This window comes from Alosa pseudoharengus, unplaced genomic scaffold (assembly GCF_046254945.1).
Source record: "Alosa pseudoharengus isolate Yale_2024_CS ecotype anadromous, Long Island Sound unplaced genomic scaffold, YU_APseudo_1.1 YU_APseudo_1.1_scf_22, whole genome shotgun sequence".
NCBI classification, from domain to species: Eukaryota; Metazoa; Chordata; class Actinopteri; order Clupeiformes; family Clupeidae; genus Alosa; species Alosa pseudoharengus.
Window position 1 is genome coordinate 19,439,063 of NW_027468680.1, and position 23,032 is coordinate 19,462,094.

The following is a 23,032-nucleotide window of genomic DNA, read 5'->3' on the forward strand; positions in this document are numbered from 1 at the left end:
GAGAAGTTTGGAGGCAGATGCATCGTACAGTATTAATAAGTCCTCTCTGGACATTTAGCACATCTGCACCCAGTCCATTTGATCCTTTATGTCCTGGTCATGTGGCACAAGCCATCCAGCCCTTTCCCAGACATAACAGGCATAGCTACGCATGTGCCATTCCTCTTTAAGTAATCCAATCATTTGTTTTATTTGGGCGCTTTTTCCATTGTTGTTGCCTGGTGCTTTGATGTCGGCTCCAAGATGTGACGAGTGCTCTGAAGGCTTCGATGACAACATGTTGGGTGGCCTAGTTTGCCCCCCCCCCCCACACATACTGCTTCTACTACTCCCACATCACAGTGAGTTTATTCCTCCATCGCCACGGCTTCGCCCGGAGCCCAGCGCCTCCCCCTACCCCACCCCACCCCACTCCTCCTCAGCAGGGGTTACGGGTTACTCAGCAGGGGCCTGCCATTGGCCCACATACAACTCATTTACATTCATAGTGCAGAGCAGACGCCCCGGTCAGCTCCTCTCCACCTGAGCCAAGACCACGCAGTTCACCCCTTCCGCAAGCCAGAAGCTGAGAGGCTCTGAAAATCACCAGGCATGTCCTAGTTCTCAGTACCTTTCGCAATCCATGTCTGTTAATCCAGAAAATATTGAGATATTCTTCAGGGAAACAATAAAGTGTGAGAAAATATCACCATCATATCTCTTTTTTTTGTTAATGTCTTGGTCAGTTGTTTCGCTCGTGTCGTTAAATCTGTAGTTACTCACGTCAGAAAGCTCTGGGTGGTCTTGCACTGGGGAGCTTTGTGCAAACATTAACCCCGACCCCAACACCTCCTGATCCCCCTCAGCTGCCCAGCAGTGGACGAGCTGGAAGGTTATCAGGGTGTGACTCCTCTCAGTCCTGTGGAGAGAGGCCGTAAAACCTGCAGCCGTCAGCAGTGATCCCAGCGATAGCGCCTGGCGGGGAGCACTGGCATGCTGCTCGTCCAGCGGACGTCCCCGGCCATTCAAACCCTCCTACGCAACCAAACAGAGTCTCACCGTGGGGGATAGTGTGTGTGTGTGTGTGTGTGTGTGTGTGTGTGTGTGTGTGTGTGTGTGTGTGTGTGTGTGTGTGTGTGTGTGTGTGTGTGTGTGTGTGTGTGTGTGTGTGTGTGTGTGTGTGTGTGTGTGTGTGTGAGAGAGTAAGTGAGTCGGAGTAGAAAATGTCTGATGAGATTAGGAAGAGAGGAGAGGAGAGCCAGTCCAAACAGCACGTGCACCAGAGAGGGGATCGTAGGTGGAGGAGCAGGGGGCTCTGGGTGGAGGGTCATGTTCACACCCTTCCTCCCGAGTGTGGAGGCGTTGTTTGTTTTGGCCCAGGTCCACCGCTCTCATTTGTCATCACAGCGCGCCGCAGTGGAAAGAAAGCAGAGACGAAAAACTCTTTTTCAACTTGTCGAGACTTACGGAGGGGAGTTAGTTTGAGTAATGGCTTCAGGCGAAAGTGGAGGGTGAAAAAGAGAGGAAAGGTGCTTAAAATTTAAGAGATAACATGGAGAGGAAAACCGCCTGGGATGTGAATGCATCATAAAAGGCCTGTGGCAGATTTCCTAATATAATCAGGTTTTCATGGATATAATGTGATTATCTCGATTTATATCTTCGCCTTTCGCTGCATTGGCTGTACCACAGCGATGGCCATATACGTCAGCCCTCTGCCAGATAGATAATGGGGTGCATGTCGGCGGAAAATGCCGATCTCGGCAATCTTTCTCGTTCGATGTCCTCATGTCCCCTTGCTCAGGGTTTGTGGTCGTTAGCGTAATGGTGTGGTTTTGTCGAGCTGAATGCCGAACGTGTTCCGCACGTAAGCCTTGTCCAGGGGCAGATACCACCAGACCAGACACTGCCCACAGAAACCTCGGCCCGAGTGAGCCATCCCGGTTTTGGCAGAGGCGGGCTCCCTGTGGCTCCGGCTCCGGGATTCGGAATGTCAGCGCCGGCATCAGCGCCTCTTATTACATTAATGCTTTTCCTGGAAGCGGCCGTAATGGCGCGGGCGGCGCGGCCCCGGGGCAGCGCTGGCTCGGCAGGAAAGGAGCGGAGAGAAGAGGAGTCGAGCGGAGAGAAGAGACACTCCGCAATCACCCAAGGCCGCAGACATTCTGCTGATCCGACTCAAAATGCATACGCTTCAGTCTGTCACTCTGGACAGAGAACTAAGGCCACAGTGTCTTCCATGTCTTCCATGATCACATTTTCATCCTACACTGTACCCATTAAGAGCGTGTACACATGTAGCGATTGTTCCCTGTTAAAGAACAAAGAATTATGCCCTTTCTCGGCACTTGTCCTAGGGCTGTGACTTGCTAATTAATTACTGTTGTTTACTGTGTCAGCAGGTTTGAATGGGACCTCTTGTTTGATAGCCTGTGGGTGTATATGCTCTAGCAATGATTAATGGTTAGCAGTTGTAATTACAGTCAGTCATTAAAATGGATGAGCTTGTGTCTGCTGCCAGTCAACTGAGCGATCTCCGCATCAACTCGCCATGCTCCACTTTTACAGGGGTTTTTTTTCTATGAGAAGTTCTAGAAGAACTGTCTCTGTTCCTTCTCTGGCCTACAAGTGAACTATCTCCAAGTGCTTATTCTCTGGCTAACTTTCTGTCTGTCTCTTTCCTGGCTCGCGTTTTCTGTTTTCTGTGAGTGTTTTTTGCTCTTTCTCCCAGGTCACTCAGGCAAGGAGATAACCCTGCTCGCCGGTTCTTGTGGTTTCACTCCAGTGGTTTGGTTGGAATAACCTCATCCTTCCTTGCACACAATGGATGCTGGCAGGCGTGCGCGCACACACACACACACACACACACACACACACACACACACACACACACACACACACACAGAGTCTGTCAGTATGATGGATAGACAGACAGCAGACCGAGATGGCAGGCTGTTGTTTTGGTGTGAACTTCATGGCTTACGCAGAGTGATTTGCACCGCAATGCTGTGGTGCAATGCCGTGAAAAGAAGTTAGCGCAGCTGTGCCCTCGTTAAATTTACACACACACACACACACACACACACACACACACACACACACACACACACAAACACACCCATAAACATTGTAATCATTGCTGCTCTCTCTCTCTCTGTGACATGGAGACAGTTGCGGACTAGACGGCTGATACCATTTGGCATATGTAGAGTGCTGTTATGGGCTGGAAAGAGATGAAATATAGAAAAGACTTTAATTTTCTGCACTGGTGGCTGACAGCTGTTGATCGGTGATGTGTTTATTGGTGTGTCCCAAGGCCAGCTTTATTTGTATGTTCATATTTGTATAGAAGCGTGTGTGTGTGTGCATGGGCGTAGATTTGTGTGGGGTCAGAAGGACGTGTCCACACCAATATCAAATAATGACTGAAATGTCCCCACCAATATTCAGGTTGAAACGGGGGAAAAGCGCCTACACAAAAAGTTAAATAATTTCCCACTTCAGTACCGCCACCCAAATACAGTAGGTCTTTGAGACAGGTCTGTTTTTTGATTGGCTTAGCTCCCTGTAGCCCATGCTGTCAATTAGAAGTTTTTGGCACACTTCGCAAAGATCTTAGCTCTATAATCTAAAATATTAGCTCTTCGTTTTTTGGTACACATTTAGTTGACAGTGCTATGTGTATAGACTATTAAATGGACGTTGGAATTAACCAAATACCAGCTAGTTCAGCTATATCGTGCTAGCAGATTTGTGTACTATGATAATGGTTACTAAGGAAAGGAAATGCCTGCTTTTAACCAGCAATGCTATACATGTTTGCAAAAATGAATGAAAATGGCACAAGGATGTCAGTGAAAACAAATGCATTTCTATGGGCTTGACGTGCTGAAGATGGAACATGAATGCAAAACATTGTTTCCAACCGTTTTCTCACTCATAACGGCAATTGATTTGTTACTTTGTCAGACAGAAAAAGCAACCCAGCCGATCCCTTTATCAGACAGCGGTGGTGTGGCAGGGTCACTTACCGCAGCAGGTGAACTTGAATAAGGACATGGTGTTTTTTTTTAGTGTTAGCTAGTTTTAGGCTAGTTATAGACCTAGTGAATACTACTGGTCTTCTTCTTCGAGATTTGAGTCACTGCACATCAATATTTTATTTATAAAGTGACATAGGGACCCCAGCCAGGTTGTTGCTCAGATAGGGGAGATTCAGGGCTACAGGTAAATTTGACATGGTGTTTTGACTAAATGTTTTACTGCATATGCATCAGTATGTAATGCATCATACAAAGTTAAAGTCAGGCACGCATCATGTTTCTTTATTTTTTTTTCAGGGGGGGGGGGGGGGGCGCTGGGTAGTGTCCCCACCAAAGCTCAGACCAAACCTACGCCCTTGTGTGTGTGTGTGAGAGAGAGAGGGCTAAACAGCTTGCAAAGTACTGTACCATCTCTGCTATAATTCGCAACAGCCACATATGGCGGAGACGTTGCTACTTATACCCTTAAGAACTGAGTATTATGCTTATTGAGAGATATTGAGACCTGCTGTATGCCACTGGTCTATGAGTTTGCGTACTGCATATTTGTGTCCTTGTACCATTTTCTTCATGTGTACATAAATAAATGGTCAAAGTGTGTTGGTGTGTATTTGTAGGTGCAGTGCACTGGTGTGTATTTGGGAATGTGCACAAGTGTATTTGTTTACATTTGCGAGTAAATATGTCTGTCTTATTTCCCTCCTGGCTGGTTTATGTACTGTATGTGGCTGTGAGCAGCACACTTGTGTTCAGCCTGGAGACAAGCTGCTGCTTCCTGCATCCCTACTAATCCCCGCCAGCCTTCTCTCCTCCGCCTCAGCACCTGTTCTCTCTCTTTCTCTCTTCTTTCTCTCTCTTTCTTTCTCTCTCTCTCCCTCTCCCTCTCTCTCTCTTTCTTTCTCTCTCTCTCTCATCTTCTTGCTCCCTCAAGCTGCTTTGTTCTGTCATAGTGGCAGACCTACTTTTCACATTCACACTCATACTGTACCTTAAAGGAAATCCATTCCCTAATGGGAGAAAGAACAGTCCCTCAGCTTAGTGTGGAAGTGTGGAAGAAACTCTCTTAGAAACCCTGGCTTTCAACTGAGGCAGAGCTTTTTTAATGTATTTTATCTTAAAACACCCTTTACTCACAAAAGTACTATTTGGTACAAAAAGGGGCTTAGATGTAGATTATTCTAGTTTATTCTAATCAACGTTTCTCTGAGTAACGTTTCTCTTGCCCAGTAGCTGTCTGGTCTGCTGGATAACATTTTTTATGGACAAGTAGGGCTTTAAACCTTTTAAAGAGCTTGTGTAAACCCCATAAAGAACATCCATCACACCTCTGTTTTGGGAGTGAATGCCTGCAGGCTATTCAGGCTAATCAGTTACTGCGCTTGCTGGGAAGTTAATAGCCATGTCCTCAGCCCTGCTCCTGTCATGCTCCACTTTCCATCTGACACAGAAGTGCATTACAAATACGTTGCACAAACACAAGCTCAGTCCCAATATATAGCCTATATCCTTTTCATTTCAGGATCAGGCAGCCCAGTCGACATGGGAAGCATTTGTCATGGAAAAACCCTAGACAAAATATAGCACTATGTGACTCCCAGAGAGCTGGAACCAAAGTGTACCTGATTAGCACACTGAGACTGTCCGTTGAAGTGGAATAATATTGATCATGTGAGTGGGGAGCGAGATGTAAACAGAGTCAGCGGCGGCCAGAGTGAAGAACAGAGAGTCGGTCTGTCTGAAGGCCCTCCACAGGAGCAGCAGAAGGGGGGGGGGATATAACCGAATACAAAACATAAGAAACCCGCACTGGGAAGCCGTAATTACGGCATAGCATTTAGGTCAGCTGCACTCATGTGGGCAGACGTGTCAGTATTGATCATGTAATGTTGTTTATTTCCAGAACATTCACTGGTACACATTTGGTTTGCGTTGCTGCTATTTTTGGTCTCTTGTATCTCGTCTTGCACAACCCCCCTCCCCCCGCATGATCCATGTATCGGGCTGAGCAAGCGCTGACCATTTGAAATCATGAGATTAGTCTTATTTAGTCAGTTAGTGATGCGTTGCTACAGTGCGCCGGGGGACAGACAGTAGGATCATGAAGGCCAGCACACTTAACTGTGTGTGTGTGTTTTTGTGTGTATTTGTGTTTGTCTTTGTGTGCCTGTGTGCGATTCTCTCTCTCTCTTTCTCTCTTTTTCTCTCTCTCTCACTCTCTGTAATGTGACTTGTGTGGGTCTATGTGTATGACTCTGTCTGGTGTGTGTGTGTGTGTGTGTGTGTGTGTGTGTGTGTGTGTGTGTGGAGTGCGAATGGAGAGATTTGTGAGTGGGAGAAAGAGGTGTTAAGAGAGAGAGAGAGAGAGAGAGCAACCGGATGAAGACACATAGGCCATCACTGAGGAGGCTGGGGAGCAATTTACAGTTCTGTCTGCTAGTCTTGCCGCAGAGAGGGAGAGAGAGAAAAAAAAGAAAGAAAGAGAAACAGGGACAGAGTGGGAAATATAGACCCTTTCAACAAGGTAAACACAAACAATGCTTGAACATTCTATTTGGGCCCCAATCTACTTCCTCTGCATTAAGATAACATATGGAATGTTAAAAAGGAAGTCTTGTGGGGCCAACTATGATGCTGATAATGGAACTCTCTTGAAAGGGTCCATAATGAAAAGACAGAACACAAGAGAAGAAAATGACAGGGGATGAAAGGATGTAACAATAGGAGAGAGGGTGAGCCACAAAAAGGCCCAATCTCAGCTGGAATTATCCGATAATGGTGGAAAATGATTTAGAATTAGCGGTACCGCTACGGCGAACGTGTGAATGGGTTCAGTGCCAGACGAGGGGGCTTATCCAAAGGAGGGCCATCAGTCATAGGCTCTCGGCCCACACGTGCAGGTGAAGATAGCGGCTCAGACACAATGACTCGGCACTGGTGCCATTCCCTCAGCCCAACATACTGTTCATTTAGACAGCTGAATACATTCAACCTGCCCCAAATGTGGAAGTAGCCCAATTCTATACACACACACACACACACACACACAGTATGTGCTGCCATCCCTAGCTGTGGGCCAGTCTTAAAGGAAAAACATCCTACCTTTTTTCCTGGCTATATTCCAGGGGTGATTAAATGTACGCATAGTAGTTTTGTTCATCAGCTCATATTCAGTGTTATGGTATTAACCGCTTATCTTATATCTATCTATACTATCTCTAGTATCTTGATTCTTGATGGTGATCTTTTCTTTCACAATTGGAAGTGACATGAGTAAATCCTATTGAGCAAATAGTGAAGTTCTTCTTTTTCAACCACTGTGCCGGGGCACACTAGTGTGCCGTGAGAGATCATCAGGGGTGCCGCAGAAAATTACCCAAATGTCACTTCATTGGTCCAGAAAAGCAAGCCTACGTTGCAACAAAGAATTTACATGCTCTCATTGAGTGTATGATTGCACTATTTGTGGTATGCAGACATTGTACAATGGGAGCCTCATGTCCAGTATTCACAAAATCATCACATATCCAGTTCATAACAACAACAAAATTAGATATAGTCACCTACATATGAAACGGAGGGTGCTTGTTTTATTGAGAAGGTCTTGCATACAAGCCATAATAAGGCCATATGATAAGTTTTAGGCCATGGTAGGCCTATGTTTATTTTTTCTTCACACAGGATGTTAGTCTGCCGTGGGACATTTTAAGTGTCAAAAGTGTGCTGTGGCACAAAAAAGGTTGAAACACACTGGTTTAAGTAATGAAGTTTAAAGGAATTATTTCATTCAACACATTTGAGTTGACCGTTCTCACAGTCTCTCTCATTTTCCCCACTCCACATGAAGCAGGTGTAGGAAAAGTACCCCATGACTCCACATCACTCTGCTTCCCTGCCTCTTTATGGCTTTGCTAATATTAGTCGTGTTATCCGCGCTCGACTGCATTACCCTTTAATAAGTCATAAAACCGCCCTGCTATGATAGCCGTAAATGTGTGCTTAATCTCATCGCACCACCCTCTGCACAGGCCGAGTGTCTCTGTGGATAATTCATGGCGCTAATGATTTCATTTTTAATTTGGCAAAAACATTTTGGACTCCAGAGGCTGCTCCTTTAGCATGCTAAATTATTAAGGAGTGAGGGAATGTATATTTCATAGGGTGGTGATTGGGAGGGGTTCCAGTTTTTCCTATTTCTCTTTTCGGTAACAGCGTGTGCTCTGTGAGCCGTCTGCCATTGCAGGCTGTAAGTGCAGCTTGTGTGGATCGTCTCTCCCTCAGTAGGCCCAATGCTGAGGGAAGCAGCGCCGGCCGACGAGACTGGGTGGTGTGTGTGTGTGTGTGTGTGTGTGGTGGTGGGGGGTTCCTCTGTGGTGAGAGCCTGCTGGGAGACTGAGGTGCTGGAGGGGGCAGGGGGGTGCTGGGGTGGCGTGTATCATCAGTGATCAGGCCCACAGTGTGAGGGAACCTGACTCTCAGACAGCTCACTGTAACAGCCCCCTCCTCACCCCCTCCCCGTCACCACCACCATCGCCATGGGAATGGGTAGGGGTTGCAGGCTGGGTCGACTGGGTTGGCTATCGACCGCAGAATCAATCCCCTTCATCATTCATGATGCAAACACAATCATTTGTGACTGTGTTCTCTTTTCTCTCTCTCTCTCTCTCTCTCTCTCCCTCTCTGTATGTGTGTGTGTGTGTGTGTGTATGTGTGCGCGTGTGCACATGTAAATGTGTGTTCATATTGGTCTTTATAGCATGTGTCACATGCTAATGGGTGGTGAGAGGAGGATTTATTGTAGCATGAGGGCCACCTACATAGTTCTGCTAGACGGTTACAAATATTATAGCCAGGCAGTCATAATCCTTCCTTGCTTAGAATAGTCAGAAAATATGCATTTATTATCCCTCATTCAGTTTACCCATGCAAAACAAGGATTGGCCTTGTGCCTTTATGTTATTCTCAAATGGCAACATTTTGATATACTGTAGAATGTTTTTTAACTGAAAAGGCACTGTTGTTTAATATAGGGTTCTTCATGACTTTTCCATAGCTGACAGTATCTGTAATATAAGTTTAAAAAACGTTCATCTGTGGATTCCAAATAAAGAGGCTATAAGTGTATATGTTTTTAATGTATGTTGATTTGACATCAACTTGAAATGTCTAATCCTTCTCTATGTTACATAACACAAAAATCTATGGATGATGGGTTGAGTTGAGTTGAGATGATTAATCTCTATGATGTGTTGTATATATCAATGTCTAAATCATTTCTTCCAATCAGTAAACAGTTTATTGAAAGTAGAATGAATTACATAACTTGGATAAGACTTGAGGGATTAACTCTCCGACAGAATTGGTTGCTTCCCTCAGGCCAGGTCTGAACAACTGTTTCTTGCTGACTGGCGTGCCGTTTCTTTTGATGTCTTGCTCACATGAACTGGTTCTGAAACGTTTCCAGGGATTCACTTTAACCTCAGATTAATTAGTTGGATTGAATGCTTAATACATCACAACTCAGAATTTGCAATTGCCTTCAATAATAATGCTGTTTGCCAAGTAACTGGTATATTAATTGTCACGTCCAATCAGCAAGGCATAAATCCATTACCACATGTTGTCAAAGTTGTTGCATTTGCCCCAGTGAGGCCTGTGCTACATTTCGATGTGTTATCATATATAATACAGTCACACTGAAGTTGGCACACACAACTTACCAACCCAAATGCACCCTGAGCCATGACAGGAATGCTTGAGGTTGCGAATGCACTGAACACAGAAAACACTGGAGAGGGAGGGGTGACCAATCCCAGCATGCTCGCTCAGTGACACCAACAAATTCCACCAGCAGAAAAAATAAGACTGACTTTTTACCCCCGACAACTGGCCCTCTCTGAGGTACCTAAACTAGGCCAGCTTTTAAAAACAACACGAAGGTTTGAAATTTGCCGTCACCCGGGCTGTTTCTATCGTGCTTGTGACTGCTTTAGGCTTTGTTTTGTTGCTCTGGCAAGTCTTGTTCACCCAAACGCTCCTCTCCTTTCCCTCGCCTGCGTGCTCTGCTGTGCCCGGCCAAGATGCACCTCAGCGGTGGCAGACGGGGAGCAGGTCCCTGGGGCCCACGGGGCCGAGCTTGGAGGTGGATGCGAAGAGACAGCGGGCCGCTTCCGAGGAGACGGCGCCCGTGTCCACTTCGCGCCCAGAAGGTTGTGGTTGTCAGCAGAGGAACATGTAGTCCCCGGGACACTCTGAGTGCATCACGGAGGTGTTGGACTCAGTCAGCTGGAAATCAGGACGTCCGTGGGGAGAGGTGTCTGGCTACTGTTTGTAAAGTCCAGTATGGAGTCCAATATATGGGCTAGAGGTAGTGCCGGTCACTGAGAGACCAGTGAACATGGAGTTGCACACAAAGGAGCTGTCAACCTGCCAATCACAGGGCAGAATATTGGGCATTGCCTCCACAAGCACCAGTCACTGGGCAGAATATTGGGCATTGCCCAACAAGCACCAATCACAACACAGAACACTTGGTTGAACTCTCAGTTCAGGAGCAGATTAACAAGCGGGAGGTGAGGCTGAGGGTAAGATGAAGGTGGCTGGAAAATGTTGTAAAGTGAGCCCGAATCCAGCGAGCTTTAAAAGCTTTAGAGCTGTTAGCTTAAACTAAAGTCATTCCATACTTTTCCAAAGTTTTTTTTTATCCAAGCATTGAGTGTCAGCAGCAAAAATCGTTCTCACGTTACTGTAACCAAAACCTCGCACAAGCAGCCGGAACACTTCACCGGAAATCAGAAGAAGAAATTGGAGTGGAAATGAGTTTGCATTTTTTTTCTCTCCCATGTGAATTTTATAACCATCAAATGTTTGTTTTCTTTAGGCATATTAGCAAAACAGATGTCAAAACCAACAAGAACAACATATTTTGGGAAATCATCCAGCTTTCCCAGTTTATCCCTCTTGTCTCAGGTCTCCCTTTACTGACATCCTTCTGTGGTGTCTGCAGAGACTACATGGGCTGTTTGTGCTTACAGCACGTCTGTCACAGCCAGATCGACTGCAATTAGTCGGAGTTCGTCTCATTTAAGACATTTCAGCTTGCTTTTAACAGGCGGGAGGGAACTGGGGGGGGGGGGACAACAACAATAAGCTGTTGATGAAGCACGCTGTAGCTTTGTGTTAAATCACACCCGACATGGCGCGAGAACTTCCTCCAGAACAAACATTAATTAGACATGCCAATCAGCAGAGCCTGTAACTCAAGTGCTTGTTAATGGCACCTAATGACTCTGTCACATCGCATTATTCGCAGCATTTTGCAGAAGTCACATCTGTAAATATTTTTCTGCACACCGCACAATGTGCATTTTAGTCACCACGTTGCTTCGCATTACACTGTGTGTTATGTATATTTCTTTTGAAATCAGTGCCCCTCCAGATGTAACTGAACATCTCTGAACTTCATTTAAACTTTAGTTTTTTTTTCCCCCTCCCAGTTTTGCGTACAGACCTCGCGTGCTGTAAAGTGTGAAGTATATCCCAGCGGTGGATGAGCGACCTTTACATAACTTCGCTGAGTCACTAGCGACTCATGAGTCAAGCGGATGGCGGATGTGCTCAGAATAGCTGCTATCCTGAGAAAGCAGCACAGGGGCCATCTCATTGCCTTGTTTCTTTTCTTGTTCGTTTTTCTATGCATGGGATACTCGAACACACAGCTCAGGTGTGACATCTCACACTTCCAGACAAAGTTTCATCACCCCTGCTCTCCGCGGTGAGTCTAGCAAACAGACGTCATCAAGTCAGGTTCCTTTTTAACATCTCTGCACCTGGAATGAAGTTGCTGGAGAAGTTCATATTGATTTTTGACTCTGAGGAAGACACTGTGCGTCAAAACGTTAAAGTCTGAAAAAGCTATTTGTGTGGTTCGGTCAACTGAAAATGACCCTGGGCCTGCTGCTAGCACTGCTCTTATATTGCTATGTGGTTGCTTTAACTAGACCAGACACAGACCGAGTAATTTTTTGACCTTAAGTTAGAAGGAAATTAAAAAGAAAGCAAAATGAAAACATGCCTTCTTCTGTGGTAGGCCATACCAGATTGGGACACCAGAAAAAGGCCTTTAAATAAGCAGAGGGCCTGATGGATGGTTTGCACGTGTGACCCACAGGAGTCTCAGACGAGGTATATATCTCAGACGAGGTCAATTGTCCCGTGGCCATGGTAGTGTGCTCAGCCACATCTCAAGGGGCCGCGGCCCATTCAAGTTCAGCGTTTTGGGAATTTTGGGCCCTTTTCTGCCTTGTCCATGGGGACTGGAGCTCTGTGAGCCGTGGCTAATCAGGAGCGCACAAGGGCAGAGTAAAACAACGGCAGCAGCCCTGAATTAAACATGCCCCGCTTGGAGAGGCTCCAGAGGCTGCCCAGAGAGTCCGCGACTCTGGCCCCAGAACTGGACCTCATCTGGCCCAGCAACAGAGTCGGCCTACTTTTTGGAGGTTTATGTTGTACACCACACTGAAGCCGAGGTGTGAGGTGTTTTGATGCTGATGATCAAAGGGCACCACTGATGGCCGTCCACTGGACACCTCCTTCCTGTGGAACGGGATAAGCTGCTCATGCATTAAAATTGTGGGTTCACTCCAAATACTGGGGGTGTACCGCAATGATGAAAGAATGCATGTGACCAGTGAAAGTGGAGTGAAGACAAACAAAAATGCCATAATTCCTTTTTCACTGAAGCAGAAGGAAGGACTTATTTAGCTTTTGGTTTAAAATACCCTGTAGAAAATTAATGTAATGGACTTGAATTCATGTATTTGGAAAAATCTACTTTGACTCCCCATTGCCACTACCAGACAGCCCATCATCACAAGCAGTGTTGCATTTTGTGTCTTTATCTAGGGGCCCCCTGCGGTGTTATAGAAACATCAGGGGCCCCAGGCCTAACTCCCCCCATCCATTCTCCACATCCCCCACTCCTCTCATTCCCTTTACCTCCATTTCCTCCCTCTCTCCGCCTTTCTACATACATCCACCTCCTCCCACCGTTCCTGCCCTTGCATTCATTAGTGGAATTTCCATCTATTTTGTGAGCTGGAATTTGTCCCAGTTCTGCTTGTTTAATGAACCATTAGAGCATAATCGCATAATATAGGACTATGATATTATCATTACCTCGTAATTCATATTCCCATGGTTGGTGTGGAATTCTGAATTCTGAGTCCCCTGAGCAGGTTTTCCTGCTAAAGCAATCTGTTGCATTCTGGCCAAGGTTGTCTTGACAACCTCTGTGCTTTCAACCAATGGCGTTTTTAGAGGAGAATGAATGAGAGGTTTTCACTGATGTCATTTTGCCATCTCAGTCTCAGGTTTATTCATTCCCCTAATCTCCACTGTTGACCAGCTATTCTGTACTTGACCATTTTAGGCTCTGCGAAAGCAATAGAAATGTTGACCAATTTTTCCACTAACAGTCTCTTTTGCCTGCTGAAGGACAAAAGCTTGACAGTGAACCCAGTGACATATATACAGAAACACACACACACACACACACACACCACCACCACCACCACAGCAAGCTGATGATGGGGGTGCAGAGAGCCATGGGGGAGTGCTGGTGCGGAAAAATGCCCTTTCTGCTGTGTGTGTGTGTGTGTGTGTGTGTGTGTGTGTGTGTGTGTGTGTGTGTGTGTGTTTTTTTTCAGTGGTGTGCCCTCTGCACACTTGGATGCGTCTGCATCCCCGATCCAATACCATCCCCTCCTCCCCTCCCCCACGTCTAAAGGGTGGGTTGAGGAGTCTTTGGTCATCGTCAGGGATGGGAGAGAGAGGCTGAAGGAATCTTTGGCTAGACTCACTGAGGTGTAATGGGATCTGATTAGGTGGGAATGGGGTTGGGTTGGAGCGAGGCTCTATTCGCTACCTTTATATACGAAGACTGTCATCTGGAGGGACACACACACTAACCCCTGACTCTGTGACACACTTACACACACACACACACACACACACACACAAACACACACAGATAAACACACACTAACCCCCTCCACTCTGTGACACACTTAATATACACACACACACACACACACACACAGTTAAACACACTCACACACACATACTGTACATATAAGCAGGCATGCTCATTCACACACACATACATATAAACAGGCATGCACACACCAGTGCAAAGGTACAGTGGGACATCGGTCTGACAGTTTGTCCCTCTTGACGTCTCACACTTTGTCCCAGAGGCTCTAAGGCTCTCACATTTCCATCTCTGAATACACCCATCTTTCCCTCTGTGCCCCTCGGCCTGGTTATTAGCGCTCAGGTCAGAACCATTACTTGCTTCCACCACAAACCACAACACTGCAGTCAGCCACAGTCTGTGCTTAACGGGGTCAGCTGCTTATTCCTGCCTTGGTGACGCTGATGATGTTTGACCTCCCATGTTTAATAAGAAGTGCCTTCGCACCCTTAAGGCTGCTCACCCTGTAAACGGCAGCCGTGCTCCAGTGGCTTCCCAGCTGATCGGACCGCCTCTCCGCTCTCCCCCATCCCCCAGCACATGCCTCTCGCCATTTCGCCCTGGTTGTTGTGGCGAAGGAGAAGCGGATGCTCAGTTGACCCTTCAGCCTGGCCGCAGCTGTCTCTATGGGTGACCACTGTCTATCACTCAGCAGGGTACACAGTGGAGCGTTCACCCTATACTGTATAGGAAGGGTCTGCTCTTTAAAGTGCGTATGTCAGGTTAAAAAACATTTTTGACAAATGAAGGGACATGAAGCAAGATAGTAGTGAGTAGTGATTTTTCTTGAAAAATCAACTTTAAATACAATAGAACAATATTTACAGCTATTTTTATTACTGAATTTATGAACATTCCAGGAAACATTCCAGACACAATGATGACCTCATAAGAGGGAGTCCAGCAAAGTTGGTCAATTAAAACACATGGGATAAGGGATCATACAGTAGGTTTTTTTACACTGATGAGGCCAAAAACATGACTTCATTCCAGTATGTCATGCTAGAGTCTACTACCTGCCTGACATAAAAATATCCTGATACCTTTTTTTCTTTACTGGCAACCATTATTGATCTTAAAATGTGATGAAGAGGATATGGGTAAGTAGCAATGCTTGTAAAATGTCAGTTGTGTCACTTGCCATCACATATAGGCCATTATATAGCCTCATTAGTCTGTGTTCAGCCAACCATGGGCATATATGCTTTTCTTTAGAGACCTGACCTGAGTGTATATGTGCTAACACACATTTGCTCTTTATATACATCTGCTTATCAACTAATGTTAGCTATAGACAGACTATTAATTTGCTTACTGATTCTACTTAACTTGTTGTATATGAAAGCCTATGTGATGGCAAATGACACAACTGCCATTTTGAAGCCATGATACATACTAATAGTGATCCGATCCTACTCACACCCCTAATCAATTTCTCACTGATGATTTGATGGCCATGATTTACCTAAATTTTGTAGCCTATTCGTCTTTACTTTGTCCCTGCCAGTCAAGCTCATGCTTATGAACCACTGGTATATCATAGAGAACATTTTTGGCCTTATCAGTGTAAAAGAAAATGCAGTTAAAACCCATTCTCCCCTATGCTCAACTTTGCTGGACTCCCTCTTATGAGGTCATCACTGTGTCTGGAATGTTCATAAATTCAGTTATAAAAATAACTGTAAATATTGTTCTATTGTATTTAAAGTTGATTTTTCAAGAAAAATCACTACTCAGTACTATCTTGCTTCATGTCCCTTCATTTGTCAAAAATGTTTTTTAACCTGACATACGCACTTTAAAGGATTCGGTTGGTGAAAGTAGAAGTGGAATACAGACATAAAGTGATGTCATCAAAAAGGTTGCACCTTGAGAGGTCCCATGAGTGATTGGCATCATTGTACTGCATGTAGATGTGTTTACATCGGTATTCCAATCATGTGTTTATTTTTGAATATGATATCTTGCTCTTAGAGTGGCTGTACTTTTTTCTCCTGTGTCAATTACCCATGGACCTATTTGTCAGCCTTTATGTAAAGGCTGTGCTGGAACTGCTACTTCATACTGCCATCTGGTGGTGGAGATGGGAACAGTTTGGTTTGGAGCTCAGTTCTGTATATTGGTAGGTCACAGTACAGATCATGAGGATTTTTGTGCAATTTTTGCATGCTTCATAAATAAAATTAGCTGTATGATATCAATGCTTGGTAAAATCCTTACTGTTTGTGCCACTTAAGACAAGCTATCTGATGAATACCACAGCCTTGTTTGGGTGTGGGTGGATATGTGAGTGTGTGTGTGTGTGTGAGAGTGTGTGTGTGTGTGTTTGCGTGTGTTTATCTATTGTTTTTGTCTTGATCACCCATGATGCTGCAGTTACTCAGACACTGACCTTCAAGGAGAACTACTCCGCCTGTCTCAGATATCACCCACAGACACATAGTCATGAACATTAATACACTTTTCTATCATACACCCTCTCTCACACAGATAGTCACACAGACATGCCAGGGCTCGGGTCAACGGATGTTTATTAGCATGTGGTTGCTCAGTGTGTGTGTGTGTGTGTTTGTATGGTTGTGTGTTAGCCAGAGGCCGTGTGACCACTGGGCTGCAGCTGGAAACAGAGAGGGAGAGAGAGAGAGAGAGAGAGAGAAACGGTGAGAGAGGGAGAGAAGGAGAGACCGTGAGAGGGAGAGAGAGAGAGAGAGAGCACACAGCTCCACCCTTTGGGGCGTTGTGAGCGTCAGCAGCCCTCCGCTCTGCTGCCTCCAGCCCCCACGGCTCCCACTGATTTATTACAGCAGTACACTCCCCCTCCACCACCGCCACCACCACCATCTCCACCCCTCTCCACCCATCTTCCCTCCTCTCCTCTCCCCACGCCGGCTCCCCCTCCCTCTCACCAGCTCCACTCGAACATGCATTGTTCTCTTACTTGGAGGGGAAAACTTTGGCAGGAGTTGAAGTCTGACGGGAGTTTTGAGTCCCGCTGTCTCTCGGCTGGCTCCACTGATTGAGTGAAGTATAGTGAGCGTCGGTGTCGCGAAGCCCTCGTGTTCTGTGGTGAGTGTCTTCTCTAGAGTGTTCTTCTCCGGAGCTTGCCATGTTCTCTCTTTCTCTCTCTCACTGGTGAGCGCTTCCAGTTCCCCTGGAGAACTTTGCTCACTTGGTTGTTGTCAGAGCATTCTGGAGTGTGTAGTAGTAGCCTTGGTGAGTGTCTTGACTTCTGCCGGCATGTTTTTATTAATGTGTGTGTGTGTGTGTGTGTGTGCGCTAGGCTTTGTGTGCTGTTGATTCTCCTGCTTGTTGCGTGAGTGTGTGAGTTCTCACAGAGGCTCCTGGCTGAAGCAGCCCTTGGCTCTGGCTCTGGGAGTCTTGCCGGAGCTGTGATGGTGGTGGTGAGCTCATGTTTGGCAGGCAGAGGTCCCAGAGACACCGGGGGGTGTTCTATAAAGCCAGAGTCCCATCCTGCCCCACTTCAGCTCTCTGGAAAGAGTTAGGACTCTCGATGAGATGCTCCAGGGAGAAAGAGTGAAGGATAGAGAGAGGGAGAGTGAAAGAGAGAGCTCAGGTAGCCTGGGAAAGTAAGGCCATCTGCCCCATGCTGGGTTATGGTGCAGTTTTTCAACACAGTGTAATACGATGTGATTGGCTTGTTTTAGCTGTGTTGTCTAGTCTCTTTCGTTGAGTTGAGAGCTGCTGTAATCTGCTAAAGACATGTTGTCGTTGCACTGCAAGGTCACCCTGGGCTTGTCTGAGCTCTACTGGGAGGTCATGTTGTGTCTGGGTGCACTCATCGTGGCCTTGCTTCACCAATCAGAGAATGAACGTGTGATGATTACTGTAAAATCTCTACCTCTAACCCATCCAGTATTTGACCTCATCTGTGGACCAAAAGTAAAACAACCGTTGCATGTAAGGATAGGATGAAAGGTTTGAATGTCTCTTCTGTTGGTCTTGACTGTTAGCTTTTCAAGATGGCCAATTTAGAACTATGCTGGAATGTCACATGTATCCCACCATTACAATCATTCTTTATGCTGCCTTGTCCTTCTTCTCCTCTTTTTTGTAAGTAGCAAGCAGACTTGTTGAAAGCCCTTGATTCCTGTTGAATGGGCACAAATATTCAGACTTAGTATAGAGAAGCAGAATAAAAGAGCAATAGACAGTGGCAAAAAATAAAAAGGCATGAGAGAGAAAGGAATAAAAGATCAGAGAAAACAAGAAAGAACTAGAAGGAGGATTCAGAGATGTTGCAGGAAGGGTGTGGAGACATGGGCAGCAGAGGAGGAGCCGGCCGCAGACTGTAAAAGACAGAGGGAAAGAGAGGGAGAGAAAGAGAGAGAGAGAGAGAAAGAGTGGCAGAAAAAGAGAGGGAAGGAGAGACCGTGGCAGAAGGAGAAAGAGAAAGGCGAAGCTGAGGAGGAACACATGTAGTCCATTAGAAATCCTTCAGCATAAGCGTTTCAGTAAGCCCCCGTTTCCTCTGGGCGCCGAGCCACTGTCAGGGTCTCCCTACATGTGCACTCCAGGACCAGCTCACGGTGGGTGAAGACAGTGTGATGACTCCTTAAGTTTAGTTAGGCTGGTTCCTTTCCATTTCTCTCACGCTCATTCACTCCTCTCGGTTGGGGCACTTGGTTCCCCTTCCAAAACGCCCAACCACACACACACACACACACACACACACACACACACACACACACACACACACACACACACACATACACACACACACACACACACCCAAACACATGCAGACTCTCCTCCAAATAAGTCTTTGTGTGTGTGTGTGTGTGTGTCATTTCCTGTTTCAGTGTGCCAGAATGTATATTGTCCACAGTCTGGTTTGGAGTGCAAGTCCATGGCTCAGCTCCAGCTCACGCAGAACAGCCTCTCGTGCCATTTCCCTCTTCCATGACCTGAGCCCTCACGCCTCACCCACCTGTTCTCAGATCAGAGAGTAGAGGCTGCAAGAGCCAGACCAGCGTCTCTCAGATGTGCTTTCAGTTTATAGCTGGCCTTGTTGAAACCTCGTGTTCACCCAAACCTGTGTCTGTCAAAAAACCCTTCAGATTCGATTGACATGTTTTATATTCACAGCTGTAAGGATGGGATATTTGCATGCTGTAAACCTCTGAAGTGTTTATTCATTGATGGTTTTTGAAATATGTATTTGATCCACATCTGCTGTTCATCAGAGTCGTGTTGAGAGTAATAGCCTGAGAGTGAGTCACTCGTAGCAGGGAAGTGATTTATCTCTGAATCTGTGACAAGGGATTTGGGATTGTGGGTCAGCCCTCGAAGCACATAGCCTATTCGACACTTCTCCAAACAAAGGAATAACTCGTTCTCCCCTGATGCGTCTGTGCAGTGACACACACTCAGGAACACACAGATCATGTACACACACCCCCTCCCACACACACACACTCACGCCACTGTCTCTGTCAGTGGACATGAGAATTGTGCCGGGGGGGTTGTGTCATCTCAAAGTTATGTTTTAACTCAAAATGTCATAATGCCCTTTCTCTCATTTAGGTCAAAGCTAAAACTATGCCAGGAAAGGAAATATTTATTTAGACATCAAGGAAATATTTATTTATACATCGAAATGGACAGACAAACAGATTCCTACATACTCACCATTATACAAAGATAAATGTGTATACAGTGATGGTGATAGATACAAACATGTATACAGAGAGAGAAATTCAGAGAAAGAGAGACACAAATACAGAAATGGAAAGATGTAGGGAGATTGTGAGCTATAGAGTGATACTGAAAGATACAGAAGGGGTTCTCCCCATCCTTTGGGAACAAGAAAAGAGAGGTCTTTGCCCTTGAAGACCCCTGCAGAGCGGCGCAGAGAAACCATCCTGAGTGTAATCACCGCTCCGACAGAAAGCCATTTTCCCTCCTGCCCAGTCCCATTACAGCTCCCCAAGAACCCCCACCGCCACCACCAGCACCACCCCGCCCAGCACAGCTCCATCACGTCTCAGCCCCAACACCCCCTCCTCAGCTCCAACACCCCCTCCTCAGCTCCAACACCCCCTCCTCAGCTCCAACTCCCCCTCCTCAGCAGGCTGATTGGGGTGGCTTGCAGACTGACCCCTGCCTACCTGGGGGACAGGGGATTTAGATAGCCTGGATCCCCACCCCCCTCAGAGTTCTGGATCTCACACAGGTCCTCTCATTTCTTTAACCCTTACATCACCGGGGGGTCTCCAGAAGATTAGTAGCTTTAACTCTAAAGCCAGAGAAGAGCTTGGGTAAGAGAATGGCTTGGGTAAGAGAAAGGCTTGGGTAAGATGAGGATGGAATCAGGTGATATGTGGCTGGTCTAGTCAAAGACTATGTGATCACCAGAGATGGCAGTTCTCTTAATGCAAGGCAGCAGGCTGGCCAGATTTGGGGATTTTTTTGTAGGTCAGAGCACCTTCATGTCACTTATCATCAAGCCTACATATGAACAGTGTTTTGTTTTTCTCTTGCGTTGGATCGCCTGAAGGAGAGAAGGTGTCTCCTCCTGTTCTCCCTTTGTCCTTCTTCTCATCCGCCCTTCTCCCTGGAGATAAGGAGTGGAGGTTTCTGCACAGCAGGGAACCAGCGTGACCCAAACAGCTCCCGGGATCTCTCTCACATCTCACTCCAGGCACTCTATATCCTCTCATTGTCCTGCCGAGTAATTACCCATCGTGCACCCGTTCTTCAGCCTCATCCATCTTTGGAACGGTGCAGGAGTAGAGGTGTGAGCTCTCATAATGAATATTACTGAAGTATATTACTGAAGGGAGTTCCCAGAGTGTTCAGTGTTCCCAGAGAGATCATTACAAATGTCAGAAAAGGGAAGTTGTACAGTTCTGTTCTCACACCAATTACGGAATGTGACTTTCCACATATCAGTTTCGAGAAGGTATAGATACCTCTGTTGGAAAGGAAGCACTGGTAGACTCCGAGTACCTTGGACGGAAACTGAGCTGGTTGCTCTGGTGGACCGCAGTCTGCATGCCACACTTACTTCATGCTGAAGTGCCTGTGTCTGCCTTCACTGCAAAACCATGGGCTACACAAGTCTCTAACCAGAGACCCTGGCCAAAGTCAGACCACCCTCCTCCATTAGTACCACTGACAAGTAAAGTCTCCAGTAAGCCTGTTCAGTTCTCTCTATCCCAGGAGCCTCTCTGGTTGGCTTAATTGGCCTAGTTCGTGGGCTCAGCGGAGCTCCATAGAGTTCCGCATGATGCCACAGGGCTTAGGGCTGGGGTTCTTGAACCATGAACTGAATGGGGCCTCTCAAACCACTGGCTTGAAACAGATTATGATCTACCCAACAGGGCCTGGTACACATGAGAGCCTTCACTATGGAGACAATTAGCCATCTTTGAAGTAACTAGCCCAAACAATTTGAAAATGCATTACAAATTGGTCTTTCATAACTCGACCTCTTCAAGCAAGTACCAGAGTATGTCTTCTTATTGTCCAATATAGGATAATGGCATGCACTGTATGTTTACTACCACTCATGGCCAATTGACCATGATGTTTTTCAGCATGCTCAACTGCATGCATGATTGGCTTGGGCCTGGGGGAGGGTCACTGACGTCCTCCTCTGATGTCCAGGGCCAAGATGGTGCCTCAGATGTGCTCTCTAGTGCCTGACTCTCAGCCTTTCACCCCGTGCCATCAGCCAGACTGCATGTGGCTGCTGTTTTTTTTCTCCTTGTGCTCTTAAGCGAGGCTCGAAGCATCGAAGAAAGAGCCACACATCGCAGACAAAGCGCTGGTCACGTGATCGTGGGGTAGGGTGGGGTGGGATGAGATTGGGGCGGGGTGATAATGGGGTAGTTTCTGTGTGGAGACTGAGCTGAATAGCCCCGCGTGGTGCGTCACAGGGGCAGCTCTCTTCTCCACGGCCTGGCCAGCGCTGCCACATCTCCTGCTGCTCTGACTCCGGGGCATGTCACTCCAGAACGCCACATGAATGGCCCTCTTTCATAGCACACAGCCCCGCGATCAGATCGTGTGTGGATGTGGATGTCCGTGTGCGTGTGTGGATGTCACTGGGTTACAGCACTTTGTCCCGCAGAAGCCCAGGAATTTGCATGCAGACAGAGCCAGTGGTGTGAAGGCAATCCCTTGTCTTTTAAAACGCAGGCCAAGATGGAGGCCCACTGATCAGACCTCTGGGTGCCTCCATAAACAATGGTTAAGCTGGTCAGCGACAGCTACCAATTTGTTTTTCACCATTTATTTCCAATGTATTAACATTGGCTTTGATGTATTTTAGATTGTGTGGCTACAACCGATGTCCTTGTGTCTCCATTGCAGTTTAGGGTTGCTAGTGTCATGGCTGTATAATAGTGTACTAGTGTTTGGTGTCTCCATTGCAGATCAGGGCTGCTGGTGTCATGGCTGAATAGTGTATTAGTGTTTGTGTTTAGTGTTTAGTGTTAGCGTCTACTCACCAGCCTGTTGCAGCTTTTTCACCTTAGATTCTATAAGTGTCATACTCGGAGGTGGACATCCCGGATTCAGAAAGTAAAAGTCCTGCCATCTATTTGATCCAACCATTTAGTAAACCAGCTCATCCTAATTAGCAGCCAGGTAGATCAGATAATAAGTGATATCCCCTGTGTTAATTAAGTGCACAGGTAGAAATAATATATGGCAGGACTTTTACTTTCTGGAAACCGGGATGTCCGCCTCTGCATATAGTGTATTTGCTCTACAGTACAGCACACAGACACACTGCCCAGTGGACATTTGTGTGGTCTTTTGCTTATGCTTACATGTGTGTCTGTCCCTGCCCCTCTAAGGACAATGCCACAGTGTCTGCAGTCTCTATATCCATGACATCCAGCCACCCAGTGACTTGCCTGAGGGATGGTAAACTACACTGAGTAGAACCATTACAGCCTAAGAGCTTAACTTTCCAGTGCCATAATCAGTGGACAGTTACTCCAGACCTTAG

General features: G+C 46.4%; 1 protein-coding gene across 3 annotated transcripts in view; it reads left to right on the plus strand.

Moving 5' to 3' along the window:
* The window catches only part of sash1b (SAM and SH3 domain containing 1b), an 83,416-nt gene that overhangs the window by 37,995 nt on the left and 22,389 nt on the right, over nucleotides 1-23,032 (plus strand). Inside the window, exon 1 of one of the 3 annotated variants that reach the window (XM_076299241.1) lies at nucleotides 16,938-17,118. The exons of the other annotated variants lie outside the window; for them this stretch is intronic. The gene's annotated coding sequence lies outside the window, so the exon portion shown is untranslated. Of the gene's footprint in view, nucleotides 1-16,937; nucleotides 17,119-23,032 lie in introns of those variants that run through there. 3 annotated transcript variants of the gene reach the window in all.